The sequence below is a fragment of the Carassius carassius genome, chromosome 17, assembly GCF_963082965.1.
Source record: "Carassius carassius chromosome 17, fCarCar2.1, whole genome shotgun sequence".
Classification (NCBI taxonomy): Eukaryota; Metazoa; Chordata; class Actinopteri; order Cypriniformes; family Cyprinidae; genus Carassius; species Carassius carassius.
The window spans coordinates 16,695,388-16,720,971 of NC_081771.1; the positions used below are offsets into that span (position 1 = coordinate 16,695,388).

The 25,584-nt window shown below is 35.4% G+C and overlaps 1 protein-coding gene across 5 annotated transcripts in view; it reads right to left on the reverse strand.

Annotated features, from left to right (window-relative positions):
• The window catches only part of LOC132161225 (lipoma-preferred partner homolog), a 213,443-nt gene that overhangs the window by 174,411 nt on the left and 13,448 nt on the right, over positions 1 to 25,584 (reverse strand). For 4 of the 5 annotated variants that reach the window (XM_059571140.1, XM_059571141.1, XM_059571143.1 and 1 more), the window contains exon 2: positions 14,999 to 15,045. The exons of the other annotated variant lie outside the window; for it this stretch is intronic. The gene's annotated coding sequence lies outside the window, so the exon portion shown is untranslated. The remainder of the gene's footprint in view (positions 1 to 14,998; positions 15,046 to 25,584) is intronic. 5 annotated transcript variants of the gene reach the window in all.

A 25,584-nucleotide genomic window follows, 5' to 3' on the forward strand; every position in this document is an offset into this window, starting at 1 on the left:
TACATTACATTATCATTTATTTCTGTGATGCAAAGCTGAATTTTTAGGATCATTATCACATGATCCTTTAGATATCATTCTAATATGATGATTCATTATCAAAGTTGGAAACAGTTCTGCTGCTTAATATTTTTTCAGAACATATGATACTTTTTTAGGATACTTTGATGAATAAAAACTAAAAAAAAAAAAAAGAAGCTATGTTTTTAAAATATAAATATTTTTGTAATAACAATATACACTACTGGTCAGTAATTTGGGGTCAGTAATTTTTTTTTCTTTTTTTAAATAAAATCAATACTTTTATTCAGCAAGGATGTGTTAAATTGATAAAAAGTGATAGTAAAGAAAATATATTATTAGAATATATATTATTAGAATTTTTTTTTTTTTTTTTGAATAAAATGCAGTTCTTTTTAACCTTTTATTCATCAAATATATTAGACAGCAGAACTGTTTCCAACACTCAGAATAAATCAGAATATTAGAATGATTTCTAAATGATCATGTGATAGACTGGATGTTACATGTGACACTGAAGGCTGGAGTAATGATGCTGAAAATTCAGCTTTGCATCACAGGAATAAATTATTTTTTAAAGTATATTCAAATAGAAAACTATTATTTTAAGATGTAATAATATTTCACAATATTACTGTTTTTTCTGTATTTTTGATCAAATAAATGCAGGCTTGATGAGCAGAAGAAACTTTTCAAAAACATTAAAAATAGTAATGTTTCCAAACTTTTGGTCTGTACTGTATATATATATGTATACACACATACACACACACAAATTGTCTAGTTTTATTTCTGGTAAATATTTTTCAAATAAATACTGCTGCTGTGAAACAGTTAATTGCATCCAAAAATAAATATTTTTGTTTATAATAATATATGTGTGTAGTATGTATATTTATATTTTTCTGTGTGTGTGTGTGTGTGTGTGTGTGTGTGTGTGTGTGTGTGTGTGTGTGTGTGTGTGTGTGTGTGTGTGTGTGTGTGTGTGTGTGTGTGTGTGTGTGTGTGTGTGTTTCTGGTAACTGGCGCTTCGCAGGGAGTTTGATTAACAGGCAATCGGACCAATTATGATGCCGAAAATGCAATTTTTTTCTGACAAACAAACCAGGCACGAAAGTAGATTAACATCAGTACACTTGAACCTGTAAAAAACTGCTGTGTATTGATATCTTTCCATGGTCGAAACAAGATTCCTTCTGATTTTTATTCATGTTTATTTCATGCTATAACTAGTAAAGAGGAAGAGATTATCAATTTGCATGCCATTTAACCAGAGGCAATACAGTGCTCTGTCACAACAAATTAAAAAAAACAAACAGTATTTATTGTTTTTTTTTTTAAATGCCAAAATTGGACAGCTGAGATTTTGTCTAATACCAAAAGTAACCTGCTCTGTCTTATCTGTTGGCAAGTCATCAGCTTTCTCCTTGCTCCAAAATGTTTTATTGTGTGAGAATATTGTGTGTGATGTGAGAGTGCCATGACTTGTCGGACATAGCAACAGTAACGAAGGGGGCGGGTCTTTGCAAAGAGTCAACTGAACTAATGACTTTGCATTTAGTATCCTGGTCCACCAGTTGTGCTGCAGGAACCATTTTACGTATTAATAGCAAGAAATTTTTCATGGATAGATAAACAAAATGTTCAAACTGCAACAGAAAAAAACAGACACTGTTTATCTTATTTGCAGTTTGGAAATGGTTAGCAGATTTCTTCAATTTATTTGTATAAGCACATTCCCATTTGTACAGTTGAGCTTGTTTTAAGCAATGGAGAAAGCACCCGTCATCACCAGATGAATGCAAGTGATCATGCAAGTAGTTATTCATCTGTCTATCAAATCAGCAGATAAGAATAAAAGCAGCCCAAAGCCTGCCCGGCGACAGCCGTCTGAGATGTCAGGTTAAAAGCTGAGTACTTGTGGACACATTTAACGGGAGAGACCATATTTAATCCTTCACCCCATCATCACTCGCGCCGCAGTAAACTGACCCCTGTCATACCCAAAGAGGATTATTGGGGAAGTTCAAAACCTTTGGTTGCTTTTCTGGCCTGTAATTCTTAATTGACCGATGGCTGTCGGCACTTAACTGATGGCTTATAACAAACTCGGACCCGCTAGTAGATGTATAATCCATGCAAAAAATCTACTCTGATTTCACTCACATCCCATAAACATTGTTAGAATGTGTCAGAAATCTAATATTCCCAACCTCTCATGCTGACATTTACTGCTTGTTTGTTAAATTCAGTGCAGCGATCATGTCTGTACACATTTTACTCAGTTATCCAGCTACATATTTGACTGTAATGAGACTCCCACATTAATCTTACCCCTCAAGTAGCATCTGTCCTGTATATCGATTACGGATCAAGCCATGGTACTGCTGAGGATGCTAATAACTATATTAAGTGGCAGGTAGGAGGAATTTAATGCTGAAATCTTACCCAGTTGTACAACCAAAGATGTAACACTTTACAATAAGGTTTCCATTATTAATATTAACTATATAAATTAACATGAACGATAATTCTATAGCATTCATTCATGTTAGTTAACCACATCAACTCTGGGGACCCACCGGTGGGTCCAATATTGCATATGCCTAATTCTCAAAAAATCAAAATAACAGCTGAAGTGGTTAATATTAAGTTCAAAAATACTTTAAAGTTTTATCTGTTAACATTAGTTAATCAAATGTGAATTAACATGAACATTTTGATTGATTAACATCAAAAAACATTTAACAAATGCTGTAAAATAATACTGTTCATTGATAGTTCTTGTCAGTTAATGCATTTACTAATGTCAACAAATGAGACATTATTGTTAAGTGTTACCAAACCTTTAATTATTTATAAGCATTAACGATTTAATTGATCTACAAACCCGATTCCAAAAAAGTTGGGACACTGTACAAATTGTGAGTAAAAAGGAATGGAATAATTTACAAATCTCATCAACTTATATTTTATTTGCAATTCAGAACTGGTGAGTTTGCTGGCCAGTTAAGCACACCAACATCATGGTCATTTAACCAACTTTTGGTGCTTTTGGCAGCGTGGGCAGGTGCCAAATCCTGCTAGAAAATTAAATCAGCATCTTCAAAAAGCTGATCAGCAGAAGGAAACATGAAGTGTTCCAAAATTTATTGGTAAACGGGTGCAGTGACTGGATTTCAGAAAACACAATGGACCAACACCAGCAGAGGACATTGCACCCCAAATCATCACAGACTGTGGAAACTTAACACTGCACTTCAAGCAACTTGGGCTATGAGCTTCTCCACCCTTCCTCCAGACTCTAGGACCTTGGTTTCCAAAATAAATACAAAACTTGCTCTCATCTGAAAAGGACTTTGGACCACTGGGCAACAGTCCAGTTCTTCTTCTCCTTAGCCCAGGTAAGACGACTCTGACAATGTCTGTGGTTCAGCAAATTCCTTGACTCATCTGTGTGTGGTGGCTCTTGATGCCTTGACCCCAGCCTCAGTCCATTACTTGTGAAGTTCACTCAAATTCTTGAATTGATTTTGCTTGACAGTCCTCATAAGGTTGCGGTTCTCTCGGTTGGTTGTACATCTATTCTTCCACACTTTTTCCTTCCACTCAACTTTGTTAACATGCTTGGATACAGCACTCTGTGAACAGCCAGATTCTTTGGCAATTAATGTTTGTGGCTTAACCTCCCTGTGAAGGGTGTCAGTGATTGTCTTCTGGACAACTGTCAGATCAGCAGTCTTTCCCATGATTGTGTAACCTAGTGAACCACACTGAGAGACCATTTTGAAGGATCATGAAACCTTTGCAGATGTTTTGAGTTGATTAGCTGATTGGCATGTCACCATATTCTAATTTGTTGAGATAGTGAATTGGAGGGATTTTGTTAAATGTGAGCCAAAATCGCCACAATTAAAAGAACCATAGACAAACTACTTCAGTCTGGGTGCACTAAATTAATTTAATACAAAAATTTCACAATTTGAGTTGAAATACTGCAATAAATAAACTATTCCACGACATTAATTTATTGAGATGCACCTGTACCTCATTTCGGAAAATGTATTCACGGATTTGAGCTGCGCAACGTCTTCACACACTGACAAGTGTGACATCATATACTGTACTTCTGTAAGTAAATACATTTTTAAAGTCACGTTTCGCACACTTCAATGAACTATATAAAGTATGTTAACTTCGAACTGCAATCATGGCAGAATATCCTGTGTTGTTCACTTCGCAGGACACTTACGTTCAAATAGAACAAATGTCTGAAGCCATAAGAGAAACATACAAAATGTGCAGAGCAGGGGGGAGCAAGGAATGGAAAAGAGAACCGCTGCTTTAGGTTTTACATGGAGCAAAAATTAAATGATGGTAATCGCTACATCTCTTCTCTGTAATGTGTTGAGAAATGGTGTAAATTAAAGTGGTTTTAAAAGTCAAGCCTCTCTCTCTCACACCCACCCACCACCACACTCAACACACACACACAAAAACAGAGGTAGAATGAGAGTATTTTAAATTATTATTATTATTTACTGTTAGCCTTTAGAACATTATAAATTCATGAAATTAAGCATGTTTCCTCAGAATGACTTGGTCTTCATATATTAAAAGTTTTGAAGAGTTTGGATAGTGCACTTTAAAAATATAAGAAAATTACTGTTTCCTTTTTTACCGTTATTTTAATAAATTGCCATTAAAAATCTTTTTGACTGGTAAAGTACACTTTATTTTTTTTCTACATTTTTCTAAACTAAACTATACAGGGAACCCTAACAATTGTTTTGTATATAAGTTTATATAAGACCATTTTTATGATAACGTTATATCTATACATTTGTATTAATTATAAGCAATTATGAGTAAATATATAAATGTAATTTTTGCATTAAATTTTTTCTCACTAGTTTATGGACACTAGCGAGTGGATTTTCTGCTGTTAATATCTTCGAGCTGCTGTCTTTCCGCGGTTGAAACACTCGTTGAGTGATTACATGATACACTAGTATTCAGTAAGTTGTAGTGCATCTTTCAACATGGATCGGACTAATAAGAATGCAGTCCTGCTTTGCTTGAACTTGAGGCAAAGCGGGAGCAGCGCATGATCCTGGTCACGCTACTAAAAAGCTCCAAAACTATACTTATCGTTTGAAATTCTTAATAAAATTTAAATGAAGATTTTGAAAGCTGAAACTTAGTTTCCTGCTGTGTCGTGTCCGTCAGCTCGTTGTCTGTGTCCTCACTGCTCTGCGACGTTTTCCACTCCGTAAGAAAATGAACGTGTGTCGTGAGAGCGCGTACATGAGAGGCTGGAAATAGACACGATAAAGCGCGATGCGGAACACTAGACCAGACGGGTCGCATCCTTGATTTCGCAACTAAAATAAATGCTTCTTTCAGTACGATTAAACAAAGAAAATTAAATAGTAGCATAGTAATTATAGGGGTGGCACCCGGGGTGGCCGATCAGATGTCTGGCTCTGCCACTGCTTTAAAAACAGCTTTGATATTAGTAATGTAATCTTATTACAGACTGTGTGAGACATGGCCTGGTTGGAAGTGTAAAAGCATATATTTCAGTGCTCAGCTCTTCTTCTTATAATTTCTTGCCTCATCTCTAACTTTCCCTATATATACAATTGTGAAACGTCCAAAAAATAAAAAAATAATAATAATAATACAATAAATAAAAAATACAGACAGTGGTTAACCCATGTAACCATTTGACCATCACTGACATGACAGTCGCTTCTGAACGACTTTATCAAAACAGAGGCACAGAACTCGCCTGGCCTCAAGCAGAACTGTTAAGAGCACAGAAGAACACAACAGCAAACTCTCTGACGCACAAAGAGAGTTTTTTGCATCCTCTGTTCAGGAGTATGAACGTAATGAGGTGTCAATATCAGATTGTGATAATCATCTCTCTGCTTTGACGCCATGCAGCCACTCTGTCTATCAGTCAAAGAACGCTTCATCTGATTTTAATAGTATCTGCAAGATAAATATCACATGCAAAATGGCAAATGGGAGAGGATGTGGACCGTTTGAGCATATCAGACTCTTAACTGCCACGTTTCATCTCCCCTCATCTAATAGAGTTCTTCATCTGGGAAGGCAGGTTTGAAGAATAAAAGAATGATTTTGCTTGCAAACTTTATAATCAGACTCAATGAGAATGCATCACTGGTGCCGGATATGAAAGAGAAAGTACGAGAAATGAAAAGAAAGAATGAACTGTCGGCCTAATCCCACCAGTAAACTCAGATTCGAAGTTAATGATGTGCAGCCACTTTGCACTGTAATAAATGCCACAACAAATGAATCACACTTTTGTCAAGACCGTGTTTTTCCATGTAAAACAGGGCAGGAACTGTGTGGCATTAAACTTAGTTCTTTATTTATTTATTATTCATTTTAGTGAATTTATGTCTGTTATAGTAGTTTTTTTTTTCTTTCGATAAGAACTTGAGTTTTCTCTGGTCAGCCATTAGATTTAGATTCTTGATTATAAATAAATAAATGAATGAATTAATTAATTAATGCTTTATTGAAGCAAGAATGATTGCACATGGTCCAAAATGGTCCCAAAAAAATACAATTTATTAAAAAAAATATTTAAAAATAACAGCTATTTAGCTTACTCATTTTTAAGCTCTTTTGGTCAATTATTTTTATTTTTAACAAATTATAAATCACTGACATGTATTCTCAACATTTTCATATAGTATGGCCTCAGCTGATGTCCTGTCTTCAGTTTTTGAGATAGCGGACACAATTTTTAGACAGTTCTATACAGTGGTTGGTCCCTGTGACTTCTCTTTTTTGTTCAGCAGAAGTAAGAAAGTCATAGAGGTTTGAAGCAACTTTTAAGTGTTTTTCTCAGAATTTTATTTTTTGGGTTAAGTAATAAAAAAATAATTTGAGGCTCATTAGACTGTAAAGCAATCTACTTGGTCTCCAAATTATCGATTCATTATGAACAACAGTCTTTAGTTCTACAAGCAAACATATTTTCCTACGGAATAAACATTTACAGAAATATAATGATTTTTATTATTATTATTATTTATTAATTTGTGAAAATAAACTAATAAAATGAATTATAGAAACTAATTTGTGGAAAATATAAATATATTACCAAAAACTACATTTTAGACGTAAAATGAACTTGTAGCAAAAAGTAAAACATTATATAAAATGAACTATAATTATATGCAGAATTTTATACAAATTAAACAAAGAAATAGTCACAGTTGAACTTTAAAAAAAAATGCAAACAGTTGAAAGTTGTTGGATTTACTCACTTCACTCAATATAACTAGGTTGTTAGAACCAAAGAGTATGTTCATCCAACAATAAATATCTGGCATTTAAAAATAATAATTTTCTTTTGCTGTATTTTGTAATTGCTCTAGCAATTAATCAGAAAAGTCCACTTACAATTCTTCTTGACTAACGCGGGCAAAGAGCTTAAAGAGAATTTATAAAAAGTGTAAAGAGACAAATGACTTCTCTATAAACTGAAGGAAAGGAGGTGATGGATTAACCAATGGCATGGGAATCTCCAGCTCAGTGAAGTATCTAACATTAGCATTTTATGGAGAATGCTTCCCCTCAGAGCGTCTCTCCCAGGGAACCAGTAACGGCGATGGCTGCCATGGAAAGCTTGGGTTGTTCTTCAAAGTCAGCTGGCAGCAGGACTCAGTGCTCATTCTTTGACTCGCTCTGTGTGCGCGATGAGAAATTGGCCCGAGAACAACAACTTAGAGCCAGGAATCCAAAGAAGCAACAAACAGTCTAGGAGCAAAACAAGGAACCCTGCACCGAGCCCCCCACACAGGCCCTGTCAGACACACTGGCCCCAGGCGTACACTTGCTATAATTCCCTTCTTCCTGCTGCCACTACACACAACTACGTTCTGCAGCTGATACTGCTCACTCGCCTGCCATCACATTAATCTAAAATAGCTTCAAGGAATGGTTGGAGACTTTTTTTTCACAAATATTTACTTGCCTGCAAATTACCAAGGAGGGGTGTATAAATGTACATGGAACTGAGTTTCAACACTTTCAACATTTTTCTTTTTTAAAAGAAAATTTTAGTCGTTATACAACAAATATACAAATAATGATCATTATTGTTTTAAAGTATGGGGTCAGTAAGGGCTTTTAAAGAATTTATTTCTTTTATTCAATACTTTTAATAAAGCTGTTTTGCGTAAATTTGCTCAATTGACAAGTGCACTACTATGGTAAACAGCTCTGATACAAAATTCTCACCCTTACTCTCTGTACTATAACGCTCACTGTATATATACACCTTATTCTTGTACAACAAACCTTCTATATTTTGCACTGAGACGGTCTCCACTTTCTCTAAGACAACATTATGTTACATGGAACAATAGTAGTATTTTATATATACACAAAACTATTTTTAAAAAAAATATTAAAATGAAAACATAATAATAGTGCCTCGGGTTACTTGTGTAACCCATGTTCTCTATGACGCAATGGGAACGATATACCAAACACAAAGTTAAAGCGCTGCCGTATCTGGCCCAATGATGAACCAGATAGTAACCACGGCTGGTTCAAGCGGAAAAGACCCTGCTATGATAGAAAAGTCTATGGAGAGGACCATCCTGCTTCTACACAAATAGTTGGTTAATAAGAAGCTTGTTTCATACGTTAGGAAAGCAGCAGCTTTATACTTTGGGCTCCGCCAAAAGATGTAGGAATACACTGAAGAGTAAAGGTTAAAGCATCAATAGGAAAAGTTCAGGTTAAGCACAAATTATAATGCTCAAATAAGCCAGCGAAGACACATACAAATACATATACAGAAATGATGTGTTCTTTAAAAGGCACAATATGTTGAATTTTTGGATTAATACATGTAGAATGTACTGATGGAGGCCAAATCTACATTTGCCACCACTGTAAGTGACAGAGGTGACCGAGTGAGTGCGTAGCCTAGGTGACTGAATGACCTTTGCTTTGTTTTTATAATTTATTAGGCTATAGTTATTATGTTTAATTTATTATGTTTACTGTTATTATGTTTATTGGGTTATTGTTTGCATTTGATCTGTTTTATTAATGTTTTTAACTGATATAGGTACTGTTGGAACAAATAAGCTTCTTGTGTTTATGAGCTAATTATGGAAAAGTTGACCTACTTATGGATGTTGATAATTACTAATATTTTAGCAGATGAGTAAAGGAAATGTCATATGAAAAATCACTTCTTTTCAGTCCCTAGTTGTGGTATGGTAATAAAAAAAGCAAAATGTGTACCAACTTTACCAAGTCTACCCTATATTATTATATTTATATATTTGTTATACATTAAAATTGCATATAATACACACCCAGAGCAGTGGGCAGCCATTTATGCTGCAGCGCCCGGGGAGCAGTTGGGGGTTTGATGCCTTGCTCAAGGGCACCTCAGTCGTGGTATTGAAGGTGGAGAGAGAACTGTACATGCACTCCCCCCACCTACAATTTCCTAAAGGCACCTAAGATAACATATATATATATATATATATATATATATATATACACACACACACACACATATTACTTTTGTTTTTGCATGCAAACACACGCTCTGACAGTATGTATGACCGTAACAGAAACCGGGCAATGGGAATGTTCTGCTTTCAAGTGAATTCAGAGTTCCTTCAGTGAATAGGTGTCTGGGGACCACTCACATCTCACAGAACGGGTGGGTTGTGTCATGAGTACCTAATTCACCATGGTTCATTTACCCCAGAAATGGCCATAAATGCCAATAGTTTTACAAAATGAATTGATAAATGAATGACCTATGGTGAATACTGAACACATAACATTTCTCCATTAAACGGTTTAGAATGAATCACTCTCTAAAAAACTTCTTGACATTTCAGCTTGTTTCAGACAAATTCTGTGAAGTCATCTGACACTGTATGTCTTCATTCATGAAAGTAAGATTTGGTAAGTACTTTACAGAACACAATTACATCGCTATGGTCACTATTGTGTCAATGCCACAACTAATTGACGCCCAAAGCCTGTACCTGATAGGTCGCCAGGAATAACAGGATGAAATACAAGGAAGTTATATCTGTCTCACCAGTCGAATTTAATATAACATGTTTATCCAGACCACATAGGTCTTTAACACAAAAGATTCAGTCATTGCACTAAGCAACAAACAAACAAAAACGTACCATAATAATACTGTTTATTTATTTAAATGTGAAATTACATTAGTAATTTTTAGTTACTAAATGTAACTATATTTTTTTAAATTAGTGTAATTTATTAATTTATTTAAGGTAGCATTTAAAAGACCCATTCAAGTTTAAAAACTAAAACTATTCAAATATATCCTATTCACTATTCATAGAGGTATCCTTTTAAATTGTACTAACATGTACCATTTGGGTAATAATATGTACACTTTAGGTACCAATATGCACCCATTAGTGGTAAATAAGTTATAAAGGTGAAAGGGTACTGCCATGGTGACAGCATTTACCTTTTTTCTTACTGCATTTTAGGTCTTCTTTATTATGTGTGGAATGTCTGTTAAATACTTGTGATCTTCCACTAATAGTAGTTGTACACTAGCTTTACTGTTAAATACAACAAGACATAGTTTTACTTTACTTTAAGATTGTTAACACTTAGTTGGTTAGATAGTAGTACAACTATCTTACTTGGATAGTTGTACTACTTTAAGTGATTAGTATTTGGACTGTGTTGTGTACATGGAAACCTACAGCCCCACAGAAACACACAAAAAGAAAAAAATATCCGGCTGTGAGCTCAGGGTTGTGGTACAGGCATAACGTGACAGAGGACCCTGAAGCTCATCTCTCAGATGGCCGGCGAGATGAAATTCCGAACAACGGTCAAGTCATGCCCTGAAAAACAAACACCACTGGGCATGTGTCAGCTCTCAAACACACGCACACATGAACACGTACAACTGATGCCTCAGTTCTGTTTGAGAAGAGCATGTTTCCGACAGTATCGAGCAGGCAGGGGAAGAAAAACTACTATTTTGCTTGACACAGGGTTTTATTGGAAAGTTGATATAAATTCAAGTTAGAAACTGTGTTTTAGAAAATCTAAACTGGAGTAAACAAGATAACGTGTCTTTTTAAAAACAAAACTAGAGAGTGGCTTGGTGGTTAATATGTTTTTTGACACGTTACGACCATTTCTGACCCTCTTCTCACTATTGTGTCCTGTCTCTTATACATTTGTCCTTATCAGTATATGTAAAAATAAGGCCAAAAACCCTAGCTTAATAACGGTCTTCAAACATACTCCGTTATTATTATTATTAATTTTTTATTTTGTGAACTGTTTGGGGACTTATAGAGAAAAACATGAATTTTAACATGCTAAGAGTTGCTACAAACTGTACACATTAACTTATGTCAGTTATTATTTTGGATTTCTGTTGAATATATGTGATGTGGAAAATTTGATGCAACCAGTAAGATTTGTGTTTAATGAAACATTACTCACAAAGAGATTGCAAAGTAAAGATCCCATGAGAATGGAGCTGTAAATGACAGTGAAGAGACGCAACTGTTGCCACAGGTCACATGACAAGGGGGCCTGTTTACACCTGGTAACTTCATGCATTTTCTCTAATTGGATAGCTATCCAATCATGAAAAACAAAAACAGGTGTAAATGCCCTCCAAAACGCTACTGTGGTCTTTGATCTTGAAAGTAGATGATTATGAATAAAGTTCAGCGAATGTCCATTGCTTTCTTTGACGTGAACTAAAACATTAAATTGTCAAATACCGCAGGAATTGAAGATCGGGTTTAGATCCGTTTTGCAGAGACACATGTATGTGGGCCAAGTGCAAATTGAATCATTTTAACAAAAACAAATAGCAATCCGATCGGGGAAACACATGAAGTGACCAGGTGTAAACAGGCCAACATGGTGGATGAAGTACATCAGGATTACATTTATACTATACAGAACACACTTTATAACAACTGTGAAGTTCATTCCTCATGAAATGTGTGTAGTACCTACTCAAAAAGTGATTTCAGATGCACTGAAATGTACTGACTTGGTGCCATTTACGAACATTATTTTGCTAAATGACAGTAAATAGCACAGGAGAAATCCTAATCTGGCTCTCTTGAGTCTGCACTCTTGTATTTTGGTGTTATTTGATATACTCCCTAGCAAATACAAAACTCTGAATGACTGTTTGAAAATATTTAAATACCGTTAGATTTTTTTGACAATTAGTTATCAGAAGCAGGAAGCTGTGTATCGTTCTGTACACACGAGCAGCCAGGTTATTTCTGCTTTTCTGTAAGCGCCACCTACTGTCAGAGTATGAATTTACATTTTCATTCAGTCCATCTTACTTTTTTCACACATAGGTCTGAACCAGAAAATTATATTGTTTTTATTTTTTCATTATCAAATAAATTTTCATTTAGAACATTCGTGATGTTGCGAACAGGCCTTACGCCAACTTTGTTTGAATGAATAAATCATACACATGAATAAATTGTTAATAATATCAATAACTATCTATTAGAATATAGATAGTGCAAACTTTATTTTCATGCAGACTTTGAGGTCAGAGTAATATATAATGTTATTTATGGTTGATCACATTCCTGTTGATTGTAAACAAGTAAAAATGTTAGTAGCGTCACCTGCTCAACGCTGCATCATCAGCAAATAAAAGCTTGCCAACTCATTTTGGGCTTTTACCCATCCATCTCTCTTTCGCTGCCGTGGGTTTATGTAGCTTATAGATCTATAATTGACTGAGTGTGTCTAACAACAGGTTTCTGAAGAAAAAATCTAACCTCAGATTTCAAGAGTATTGGACTTTCAACGACACAGGACACAAGAGTAGAGAGCAAAGTTTGATTGAATAAATCTGAAAAGAGGTTTGTGAGGAGGTGTACAGTGGGGAGATAATTTGTACGAGTGGCACTATGTGGCGGCAAACACACACACATACTTTTAGCGAGGCGCTGGCTCCCCTCCTGAGGCAATCATTACAGGGATTTGTTCTGCTTGCACTTATAGTTTTAGCAGATCAATCAGAGAAGCATGCGCTAAAACCCATTATTAGTTCTGAGGGCAATGTCTTAGTATCGGGTGGAGAGGGGGGTTGATTGTCCGCACTGCTGGCTGTTTGAAACGTGGCTCCTTAAGAAGCATCCATGACTGTGAACAACATTCCCCAGAGATGAATGAGAAAATCAATTAAGAGGTGAGAAGCGTTTAGTGCTATCAGTACACGCAAAAACAAATTCATTTAGTGTAATGGAGGCGCCTGCCCTCAGAGATCTCAATAAAACTGTGAAATAACTAGAATATGTTTCATAACATAATATGTTTCAACACATTTATCATACAATGACAGAATCATAATAGACATCTGACATGACACGACATGAGTCTTCATGCAAATCTAAAATTAACTTAATTGAAAGACCGCTTCATAACCTAATGCACTGTTGACAGAGGAAGCCTTTATGTGTGTTTCCGATGCAAGACAACATGTAATAATATTTTATTAAGCCGAACTGACATATTTTGTGGCAAAATGTTGCTTACTGCAAAAAAATGTATTTCTTCTCGTCCATCCTTTTCTTTAAAACAAGCAAAATTCAGTGTTCCAGTAAAGTGAATAGTGCCAATTTGTTAAAATACCTAGTATAGCATTATTTTTAGACTGATCAATAATAAACTTAAAATTTAGTCTAGTTGTGATACACTACTAAATATTGTGGTTTGCACTATTAGGCTTAAATGAAACATAACTCTATAAACAATAAACTAACCATTTACAGAATCCTCTGACCACTGGTCGGAATAAAACAGTAGATTGATTGAATTGCATAAATAAGCTCATTTTTTTCATGGCAGAATTCAATCCTTTAGACATATGTGATAGCGATAATTTACACGTTATGTAATTAAAGAGCATTATGTAAATAAATGAAAGCATCTCTTCAGCACAAACCTGATCTAAACAATCTTGCGTGCATTGCTCAATGTAGTGGATGCCAAGAAATTCATGTTAACAGTGAATGTGATTTTTTTTCTTTTTTATCTTATCTACAGAAAACAGAAGAAAAAGGCTGTGGTGTGCCAGTTTGCAAAAACTTCAACTAGCTAGTAGTTACTAAGCCACAAGTTTGGACTTCATGTGTCTGAATGGCTAGTGCAACCCTACAATATCTACAGTAGGTGGTTGGACAGGACAAAGGTTTGAATAATGTTTTATATAATGAGTGGGGAAAGTAAATTAAGTAAATAGAGTCAATTTTGATGTTACTTTCGCATTAAAGTCATTTCCACTTCACATTCCTCAATACGTACAGTCAATTTCAAGCATTTTAAGCCTCTCAACATCTGAAGGAACCTTCATGTCAGCCAGTTGGATACTGCTTCCTCTGAGAGAAGTGTAGGGGGCAACTGGGTGGCAATCTACAAGTATGTGATCATGTAACTAAATGCATCATGTTCTGCTGTTTTTCTTCTTTCTGAGCTAATTGAGCAAAAGTGAGTCTGTTTCACGTAGGGAAAGGCAATGAGATGGGAACTAGGCCTTACACCAGAGAAATGGCATTGTGTCCTGCCGCTGGCCTCTCTGACACTCAGGCCAGCTTATGTAAGTTACCCTCTCTCTCGCTCTGTGTGTGTGTGTTTACGACAGGAATGTGGTGAGGCAGCTAGGAAGTTAGTGTACAGAATGTAAAGCATTCAAAAGTTACATAAAACAATGAAATGAATTGGTAAGCCCAGCTCATACAACTTTTAAACCGCAGAGAGAAAAACAAAAAAGATAGATGCAGGTTGATGACCGCACTGGTTAGAATGCAGTTTTAGATTTCATGAAGATAATCAATTTGAGAAAATTAGCAATGGAGACAGGAGAGCAAAAAAAAAAGTATTTAATATTTACCTGATTCTTTTTCAGGAGCAAAAACCTATCACCAGATGATCACAAACCTGAACGACAAAAATAGAAAGATGTATGAGGACATCTTGGTCACAAAAGGAACAATAATTGACATTGTAAATAGATACATTTCGTTTATATTAATCATGATTTAATGATTATGAAATTGTCCTGTTGTATAAAAATAAATAAATAACATTTAAAATATTTTAAATAACATTCTTAAACTAGATCTTTAAACCACATGTAATATTTAAACGTTTGAATTAATTAATCAATCAATTATTCGTAGAAATAAGCATCATCCTGTAGTTTAAAAATAAATAAATAAATAGACCTTTGAATGAATAATGGTAAAAAAAATAAAAAAAAAATTGGGAAGTCGGCCTAGTGGTTAGAGAGTTTGACTCCTAATAACCCTAGGGTTGTGGGTTTGAATCTCAGGCCGGCAATAACACGACTTAGGTGCCCTTGAGCAAGGCATCGAACCCCCAACTGCTCCCCGGGCGCCGCAGCATAAATGGCTGCCCACTGCTCTGGGTGTGTGTTCACAGTGTGTGTGTGTGTTCACTGCTCTGGGTGTGTGTTCACAGTGTGTGTGTGTTCACTGCTCTGGGTGTGTGTTCACAGTGTGTGTGTGTTCACTGCTCTGGGTGTGTGTTCACAGTGTGTGTGTGTGTGTTCACTGCTCTGGGTGTGTGTTCACAGTGTGTGTGTGTTCACTGCTCTGCGTGTGTGCACTTTGGATGGGTTAAATGCAGAGCACGAATTCTGAGTATGGGTCAACATTTGTGGAAAAAAAAAATGTGAAAAAAGCATCTCGGCAAGTACAATATACTGTTGTTGTTGTTTTTTACTTTTTCAGTTGTTTACATTCACTTGAGACATAACCCACTGCATGAATGTGAATGGACATTTTGACATAATTTTGTGTGTATTTGACCATTCCAGCACAATAAGCCACAAAGGAGAACTAAATTCAGGATTGCATGCAGATTTCTGTGCGTGAGCTAATGCCAGACAGCATGAGTTCTTTTTGTGGCTTATTGCACTTAATAACATTTTTAACATCAAGCACGTCCTATGCTTTATCTTCTTATACAGACTTATTTTCAACATGTCAAAACTTTTAGCAATCCTGTGCTGTATTTACACACTGCAACATAGACAAAATTAGCTTAATCTCTATCATAGCCACAATATCTACTGTCATACCACCAAGCCCTAATTTTACTCGAAACTTTCTAGGACAGTGAGCTCTGGAATAATATTGAATGCATATACACAACATAAACAGAAAACATAAAAAAGAAGACAAGAAAAACAAACAAAAGTAAAAGTTCCAAAATGCTAATTATGAGGTTCCACTTGTCTGTTTGAGGAACGTGATGCATCCGGCATCCTGTTTGAATGTGCAGGTAGGAGGTGGGGGGTCTGTTTCCCCTCCAAGGGCCTACAGACGCACTCCCTACCCACATAGCATCTCTTTTGTTCTCTGATAAATTGACACTGCCAGTTCCCTATGTTGCCAAGACATGAGGAAGACCGCCGGGGAAAAGAAGTAGGAGCAGCGCCGCTACATGTGATTGGTATCAATTCTGACTGACTCTCTTCATGTTTTTATCTACACTGTCTCCACAGGCATTAATTTCAAAGCTCTGATTGAGGTTGCTAAGACAAAAAAAAAAACTCATTGTGTTCAGTCAGCCATCCATATCAGTGAATAAGTTGTATCCTGCCAGATAAGCAAACATTCTAAATACTCATCAGCCATACAATTCTTAACTTTTGTATTTACATATAAGTTACATGTACAAGGTTACAACAAAAAGCCCGTTCATGGCCATCCAGGAACTAACAGTACAATGCACCATATAGAAACTTATTTTACAAAGAGTGAAATACTCTTTGTCTTTTAAAATAAAGCATATTTTATTCTAAATATTTTTGATTTCTCAAAATATCAGTGTATCCTGAACAGTGATCACTAATATACTAATAAAAAATTTTTGTCAGTATTTAAATAGATTGTTTTATTTAAATTTAACTTTTTTAGGTATTTAGTATTTTTTTGTCATTTTTATTTATTTTGGGGGATTTATTTTACATTATGTCTATGTGTACTTAAAGAAAACGAGAAATGTTGCTTTGGCAACTAGCTGAAATAACGTTTACAAAAAATAAGTTTAAGTTTTTATTTCATTTAATGTTTGTTTTATTTCAAGTAATGAAATTGTATGGTTTAGTTATAGTAAATTATAATAACCCTGATTCTGAATAAAGGTTTCATTGTTTCATTAAAAAAAATGTTTTTTGGGCTACTATGGAATATTTTGCGATTAAAACCAAGGAGAACAAAATCAGCACATGACACTTTTGCCTCAAACCCCCATTTTTCAAGCAGCACAGAAGAAAAGCATCATGTGATTTTTAGAATCTCCAGCCAAAAAGCAGTGAAATACAGCTCAAAGAAATCTAGTTGAAAGCTGGCAAAGTTTCTGTGCCATTGGAATCACTAGACTAATAAATGAAATAGGCTCGTAAATTCTGCGTGGCCACTGGCCATAAGTGAATCCATAACTGAGGAAAAATCTGTTGCATTCACCTCTGTGTGACGGTCCTCACTTATGTAATTGGCAAAATAATAATTTTTCTTCTTAGAACATTATGAAAGCCTCTTTTTGCAAAATATGTGACTCATTGTATTGGGGGAAAACAGTCATTATTTATTCTCCCTCATGTCGTTCCAAACCTGTATGACTTTCTTTCCTCCATGAAACACAAGCGTGAATTATCCTGGCCACTCTCTTTATTTTCAGTATAATGAAAGTGAATGGGATCTGGAAATGTCAGGGGCCAAAAATGCTTAACTAATGCTTATTTTCACATATATCTTTTCAGAACTGATCCAAATGAACTCACTGACTCAACTGGTGACTCAAATTATGATTCAATAATAGTAATTTAATTTAGGTTGAGCGAGTCTCTTTTGTGGAATCCCAGGATAAGATTTTGTATGCATCCAAACTCATTTTTAGCACTGAGCTCTCTTTGCTGAGGTGGATGAGGGCCTATAAGACCACCATCACTGTCCAAGGCCCAATGAAACCACACAACAACTGAGGATCAGAGGGTCCATTTAACATCAAGACCTTCATATTGTCTTAAGTGCAGACAGAAGCCAGGCTGATGCACACTGCGTGTTCACAGAGGGAACAGAAAGGTAATTCAATGCCTAATGAAAAATACATTTAGGTGAATTCACCTTCACTTTTTGCCTTTTAACTCTGTATTGTGCAGAACAGAATTACCACGACCATGAGATATATATAGCTGTGTGATATGGCTGTAGGCATGAGGCAGCAGTTTGACGGCAAACGTATGCAAATACATATGAAAAAAGCCCTCTTTTGTGCAAAACAACTTCATTCTACTGCAGATTAAAATCTCAAGTTGACAGTCTAAAAACTGAACCCTCTTAAATGTCACTTTACAAATAGTAACGAAGGAATGTTGAGTTGCGTCATTGAAAGCTTATTGTATAACTGTATTAATGTAGAGTATCAGTGCTTGTAACACTCCGCTTGTGGTATTTCTAACAGGGAGTGTCATGGCGGATGGGAATCTGCTACGCATCTTGGTCAATGACATGATGCATATTATTGTCCTGATATATAAATTTCTCCAAAATACATTAAAACCATTCATGAACATTTTCTAAATTAATTTATTAGAACAGAATAAAATTATTTGGTTAACATAATGAACAAAAAAATAAACCAAGGAATGGCTAGATTAGGTAGACATTCTTATGCCATTAACCCATCTAACGCTGTCTTTACGCTGTTAAGTAAGAAGATGACCAAGAATCCATTCTGAATCCAGAGCATGAGCCAAATCTGTGATAAAGTGAGGCGAGAAACAATCCAAAATGCTGACTTAAATTTCGTATGAGGATCCCTAAATTATTTCTGCACTTACCGTCGACTCTCTTCACTTCCTCCAAATTTCCATTCTGCGTTTTTCTCTCAGTCTTCTCTGTAATTCTCAGTCGCATTCCCCATAATTTTGCCTACATGTTTTTGTGTATTTTCTACATCTGTCCATTCTTTTCGCTCTACTTTCCGGCCATTTCATTGTTTCCAGGGAATATTCTCCCTTGCCAAACTCAGTTGGACAGGCGTATGTTAAGTTGTGAATGATTGATGTGCCACTGACTTGGCTGGTCTCTCATCTTGCCATAGACTTAAATCATTCATACAAACATTTAATGATATATCCTTTGAAGTTGAAGGCCTTTGGGAGACGAGTGCTTTTTTTTAGACTATTGGTTTAGCGCTGATGCACTTAATGTGTCTAAATCATTAAAATTGTGCTTATAATAAGTGCAATACGAAGCAGTCCTGATTTACTCTCTGTCAGAAGTACCAGCTTACTGCCTACAGGGAGTTACACTTGTTTTGTATTATATTCTCCAAAGTAGGCTGCTTGAGCTCTGCCTTAACAATAACCACACAGATGCGAACACCCCGAGGAATAGCTTGGCTGAGATCTATTCCAGAGTCTGTTCTGTTAGGTGGGTGTGTGTGTGTTGTGTTTTGCAGAGATTGGGGACTAACTGTACCCCACAGTGCTATACCGTGGGGCAGGACTTTCTATGTAGTCCCCCATTGATCTCAGGAAGGGACTGGTGTGTATAATGCAATTTATCAAATCAGCATCTGTCATCCTCATGGGACACTCCGACATGATGCAAATTCACTCCACACCATCCAATAAAACATCCTATCAGCCTCAGCTATTAACATGATGGACTGCCCTCCAGTAAGTAGGATTGTGGATCACAACAAGGACTTTTATAAAACGCTAAAACAGCTGGATAAACTCATAACTCTCATTTTTGTGGTTGTTCTTTTGGCTTGCGTGTTCAGGATGTTGAGTAAGCCCACCCTCTCCCCACCCACCCGACCAATCCTAGTTTAAGAGCATGCAGGAATGCCCACAAAACAAGGAATTTTTGTTACAATTTTCAGCTACCAGAAACTTTCCTTCCATATTTGGCCCAACAGCACAAGGATTTGAAAATCCAGCCATCCTCCTGTGTCCCTCCGCCTTCAACTTAGTATTTAACAAAAGAGTACCATCCCTCTCAAGACTCATAAAACAATGATCTAACAAGGAATAACAAAAAAAAATGCTCAATTAAAATAGGGCATTAAAAATAATTGAAATCCAAACAGAAAACAAGTCTATATTTGCATGATTAAATGTTACTTTTATACACAAAATAACAGATGTTTTCACACCACAGTTCAAAAGTTCACGGTGAGTACTTTTTTTTAGCAAGAATGCATTAAATCAATTATTAGTGACATCAAAAAAATGTATAATGATTTCTATATAAATTAATTGCAGATAAACTTCTGTTTCATCAAAGAATCCAGAAGAAAAAAAAATCACAATTACAAATATTAAGCAGCACAACCATTTTTAACATTGACATTCTTGAGCACCAAATCAGCATAGTGTGATTTCTGAGGGTGCCCTTAAAAGAAGATCAAACCAGAAGAGAATTCATTACAGCTGCAAAACACACTTTATCTGTACGCCACTACAACTCATTTATTGGCTTAATGAAGCCGAATCGTGAACTAAATCACCACAACAGCCCTCACGGCTTCAGTCTGATGACTAGCGTTCATCATCAGCACCCTAACAGCAGCGCAAGAGCACTGAAGAGATCATAAACATGAAACCCCAGGCTTTACACATGATTTTCCTCATCTAATATGGAGTAAACCTATTAAGAATGTGGCAATATTACAATTCTGGTCAATGTTGATAGGTCAATATTGCTTTGTTTACTAATAATTTTATCAAATTTGATAAAAATCTTGCCTAAATTATTAAAAAATAAGATGCTAACAGTGACAATCACTTGTTTTACAAAATACAAGAAAAGCAAATTTATGCACTGCAACATTATAATTTACAGCGTCAAAATGGGTAGTACATTTCAGAGATTTTTGCAACTGATATGCTAACAGTATAAATCTTGAATATTAGTCAAGCGATACTGATAAATCATTTAGTTTTATTCCTTTTCTTTCTTATTGTTTTATTTTGTTTTGTTCACAACCTGGCCAAAATAATACTGTAAATATTTTTTGTCATAAATGGCCATTTTAACAGCAATATCAGCATCTCTAAACGCTGCTGTTGAAACCAACTATGACTGCTTTAAAGTCTATTATTATTATCATCATTATTTAGTAGCAGAAGTAGTGGTAGTTATAACTAATAAATAAAGACTGTTGTAAATGAGCTAAAAAAATGAATATTTAATCATTTTTAATATTTTAATTAATATTGGCAAACCAAACTAGCATAGACTATGTATAGATGCAACCATGCATGGGCAGCATTAAACCAAGTCCAATATAAATACATATTTTGGTTCAGTAACAGCTTCTGTGTTGTCATCGCAGTGCAAAGACGGTATTATTTTAAGCTGATTATGTTAACATCTTTTGACCCTAACATTCCAGCCTGCCCAGTAGCTCCAAAAGTCCCAAATCCGGATGACTGTGAGCGACGGTTGCCACTGTTTTGGTACATGGGACATGCAAATCTTGCACCCACAGTTCAGACTCTTAAACAGAACGAGTGCGTAAAAGAAAACATCACCATGAATCATCAATGTTTTTCCAAAAGAGAAAACAAATGCACATGTGTGGAGTACAATCCAGGCTTTTATGCTTTTAGCTGCTATACACAACAAATTATTTTCACTCTAACCTTCCCAACTCTCGACCTTTTAATGGCATCTCTATGCTTTCAGACTTTTTTTTTAAACCCTCAGTACACTAATGCCGCAGGACAATGCATTAAACCCTTTGTTTGACCTTTTGATGTTGTTTGTTTTCACTCCCTTTTTTTTCCATTATCTTGAATAGGACAATGATATAACTTAAACCATAACAAGCAACTGACCAGCTTTGAGGCCTAGGCTGGATATTTCTTTGTGTAGTGTCAAGAGCAGTGATCTAGGAAGCCCTGGTCCCAAACATCATCCATGCGGAGCTGCAGGACAACTGTAATCTCACCCTCTCGCATCTCTTTCTAGCCAAAAATTTAGAACAGAACAGGCAAGCACCCCAGGAAAAAAGGCTTTTACTGCTGAGCTCTTTGGATTCAGTATGATCCTTCTTAGCTCTCGCTGGAATACCTCGGATCATCCCAATCTATCCAATGATGTGTCAGTTAGGAGTTCTTTGAAAATATAAAACTCTATCCATGAGAATTTGTATTTTTGGTGTGCTTAATCCTGTTTGTCAGGGTTTGGGCTTATAATGGCAGAGAACAGCCATGGCCCCTAATATAGCCTGTAATACAGTCTTTATTTCGGCCCACGTTTGGTGTGTGGGGCTACACTGGAAATCTTACTTTTCCTTCCCTTGTCTGGGGTGCAGCATTTGCCTCAGTATGACCAAGCACAGAAATTAGAAACAGATTAAAATTGAGCATATACAATGACAGTGAATGGTGACCCGGGGAAGTAAAAAACATTTTTATTCCCCTCTGCCATACCTCTCATTTGCATTTGCACATATTCATATGGTGCATTAAAAGGTGTCAGATTAAATTGATGAATTTCAATTTCTTGCTATGCAGTGGAGATGCATTTACTGTCAAACATCATTCAGCATAACGATAAAAATAGAGATTGTTCTTTTTGAGAGCTGTTTCTCGTCTTTCTTTTAATTCATGAGTTAACACTGCAAATTTAAATGGTTTCATTTTCTCTGCAGTCAAAGAAAATAGTCTAAAGTATTTCGATCTGCAGTCTAATAAAAGTTAATAAAAAAAATTGCCTACATGAATTTATATATACAGGCTAAATCAATTTTTTACATTTTTTAAAATCAACTTTAGGCTAGGCTTAAAAAAAATTCTTCACAATGAACAGCCTAGCTATAAATAAATAAATCATAAATAAATTCATAATATCACGAATATGATGAAATTATATTATATATGCAGAAATGGCAGTGCCTCAAATTTATTAAGTAATGTTTTATTTTGTTTGCTTCGTTCTAACTAGGAAAATGAATGAAAAAACCTACTAGTCTACTGTTTATACATGGAACCAATTCATTTTTAATTCCTGATTTAAGACATAAGACTACATAAGATAATTAACATATTATTGCTTGAACAAACATTTAAAAATAGCACTAGAAATATAATTAAGGAAATTAAACACAGACATAAGCATTTGAAAAGACAGTAATGACATGTGTCTCCTTCACTGATCTATTATTGGTGTATTTCATTTTTTCTTCTTTTTTTAATGATGGTATATTTGGGGGTAAAATAGTTCTTTAAATGGAAGTTAATTAAAATGTAAAACAGAACAATATTACAAGGCTGTGGTATTAGTGATTTTCCTGAATCCAAAAATAAATAAAATACATAAAATTTAGCATTCAGCTAAATAAATCTCCATTAGACTAAATAAGCTCTAATTCACAGTTCGGCTCTTAATGCATTCTAATGATTTGAAAACAACAACAATGACTGAACATGAGTGAATGGCTTTTGTTCACTGGTAATTTCTCAGCCTTTGATAAGAGTGGGACACATACAGTAGAAATGTCTTGCTTTAGTTCATTCATTAACATTAAAAGAACTGAAGGATTGTTGTTTGCCGTCGCTGATGATACAACTAGGATTCTATCCAAAGCTCTTTTATTCTGTTTCACAATGGCACAAAAGAAACGGCTTGAGAACATCTATTGAATGAAAACTCCCACTCTCACTCACCCATATGAAATCATTACAAAGGTTATAGATGAGGACCACTGAGGCGGTCACAGAAAGGTCCTGGAAAGTAAGACGTTGTGATTACGACATATGTGTGTATTCAAATTTCCCTTTCGATAAACTAAATAATAACAACTGCCGATTCTCACTAACTCAAAGCCTGCAATTGCATTTGACTCCAATGCACATTCACAAACGAGCCACATAGTTTTAAGACAAAATGTTCTGATCAGTGTAAATGAGGATCAGAGGCTATGAGACCGAATGAATTTGATTATGAAACTCAGAGAACAAACATCACACTTATGAATAGTGTCTCCAGGGGAAGCCCAGAATCACATGGCAAACCTTACTTAGTTCAGTGGAGTCAAAATCTTTGGAATTTTTACTGATTAATTCATGACTGACTTGCCAGTATTCATTCATATATAACTATTTTATTGGACTTAGTTTTTGTGTAAGATACAAATTGACTGGGCTGTATAGGAGCCTTGTTCGAATACACACCAATATACAAATATCATACATAAGAAAAATGTTAATATAAGAAATATTCTAAGAAAGAGTTTGAGATATAAAAATATATTACTACACATTTTATTTTAAGAAATTAATACTTTTATTCAGCAAGGACGCGTTAAATTGCTCAAAAGTGACAAAGATTTTTTTACATTCTTTCAAAAAAGTACTAAAATATTACATAAAAAATTCTAAATTCTAAATTAAAATACATACACATATATAGGCATGTTTTGAAGTTATCAAACACAAACAGTGGTAAAATCCTGTGGAGTCCCATGGCTTACTGGTTTAGTACAACTGTGTAACATTCTGATATTCCATGAACACTCATATTGCTTTGCCAAAAACAGCTGCTTTTGATGACAGCATCCCTTGCCAGACATCAGCTGTGTGACGCAAGATGAGGGAGAGAGAAAAAATAAAGAGAGACCGGGGATAGAGAAGTGTCTACCGGCAGGTGCTGGCAGCACGGTGTGAGGGATATGGACTTCCTGCCAAGTAGATGATTTGGGTCAGTAGGTAATTGCATTCCTGAATCACAGAGGGCTTGGTGGCAATTAATCCCGGCTGTGAGCCACGTGAGCAGGGGAACACGTTCACTGTGCAGAGGCCAGTGTGGTCCGAGAGAGGACCTGGCTGCTCCAGCCAGGAAGCCAAGCGCATTCTTGTCTCCATAAGAGTCAGTGCTAAACACAAACTACTATACTCTGCATCCTCTTGTGGTAAGAGTGCACAGCAGGTGTGTGTATATCTCTACAATACAACTGGCCCGCAAATTTCATGCAATGGTACAAATGTTTGGTTTGTGTCCATCGACTTCCAAATAAAAAGAGAAACATTTTTTTATTAAAAGTAAAATTCAATTAAATGTACCTTTCATTTGTTAAGCGAACTCACTGGATTGTTCAAAAACTGGCATCATGCCTATTTAATAACCATAGGTAACTACATTTCCAGTAAAGATAACTGCCAATTAGAAATATCCACAATAATAAAAATAAATATATTTTTAAACACAAGTAAAAATAGCATATTTCATATATTTTATAAGAAATGAATAGATACACCATGCCATGTCATTGACCCAACTATATTATGATACACACAACACCATTCAAATGTTTATCGGTAAAGTTTTTTATTTATTTATTTATTTGTTTGTTTGGTTGTTTATGTGCTTATCAAGGCTGCATTTAATTGATCAAAGATAAATACAAATTTGAAAGAAAGTACAAATTGAA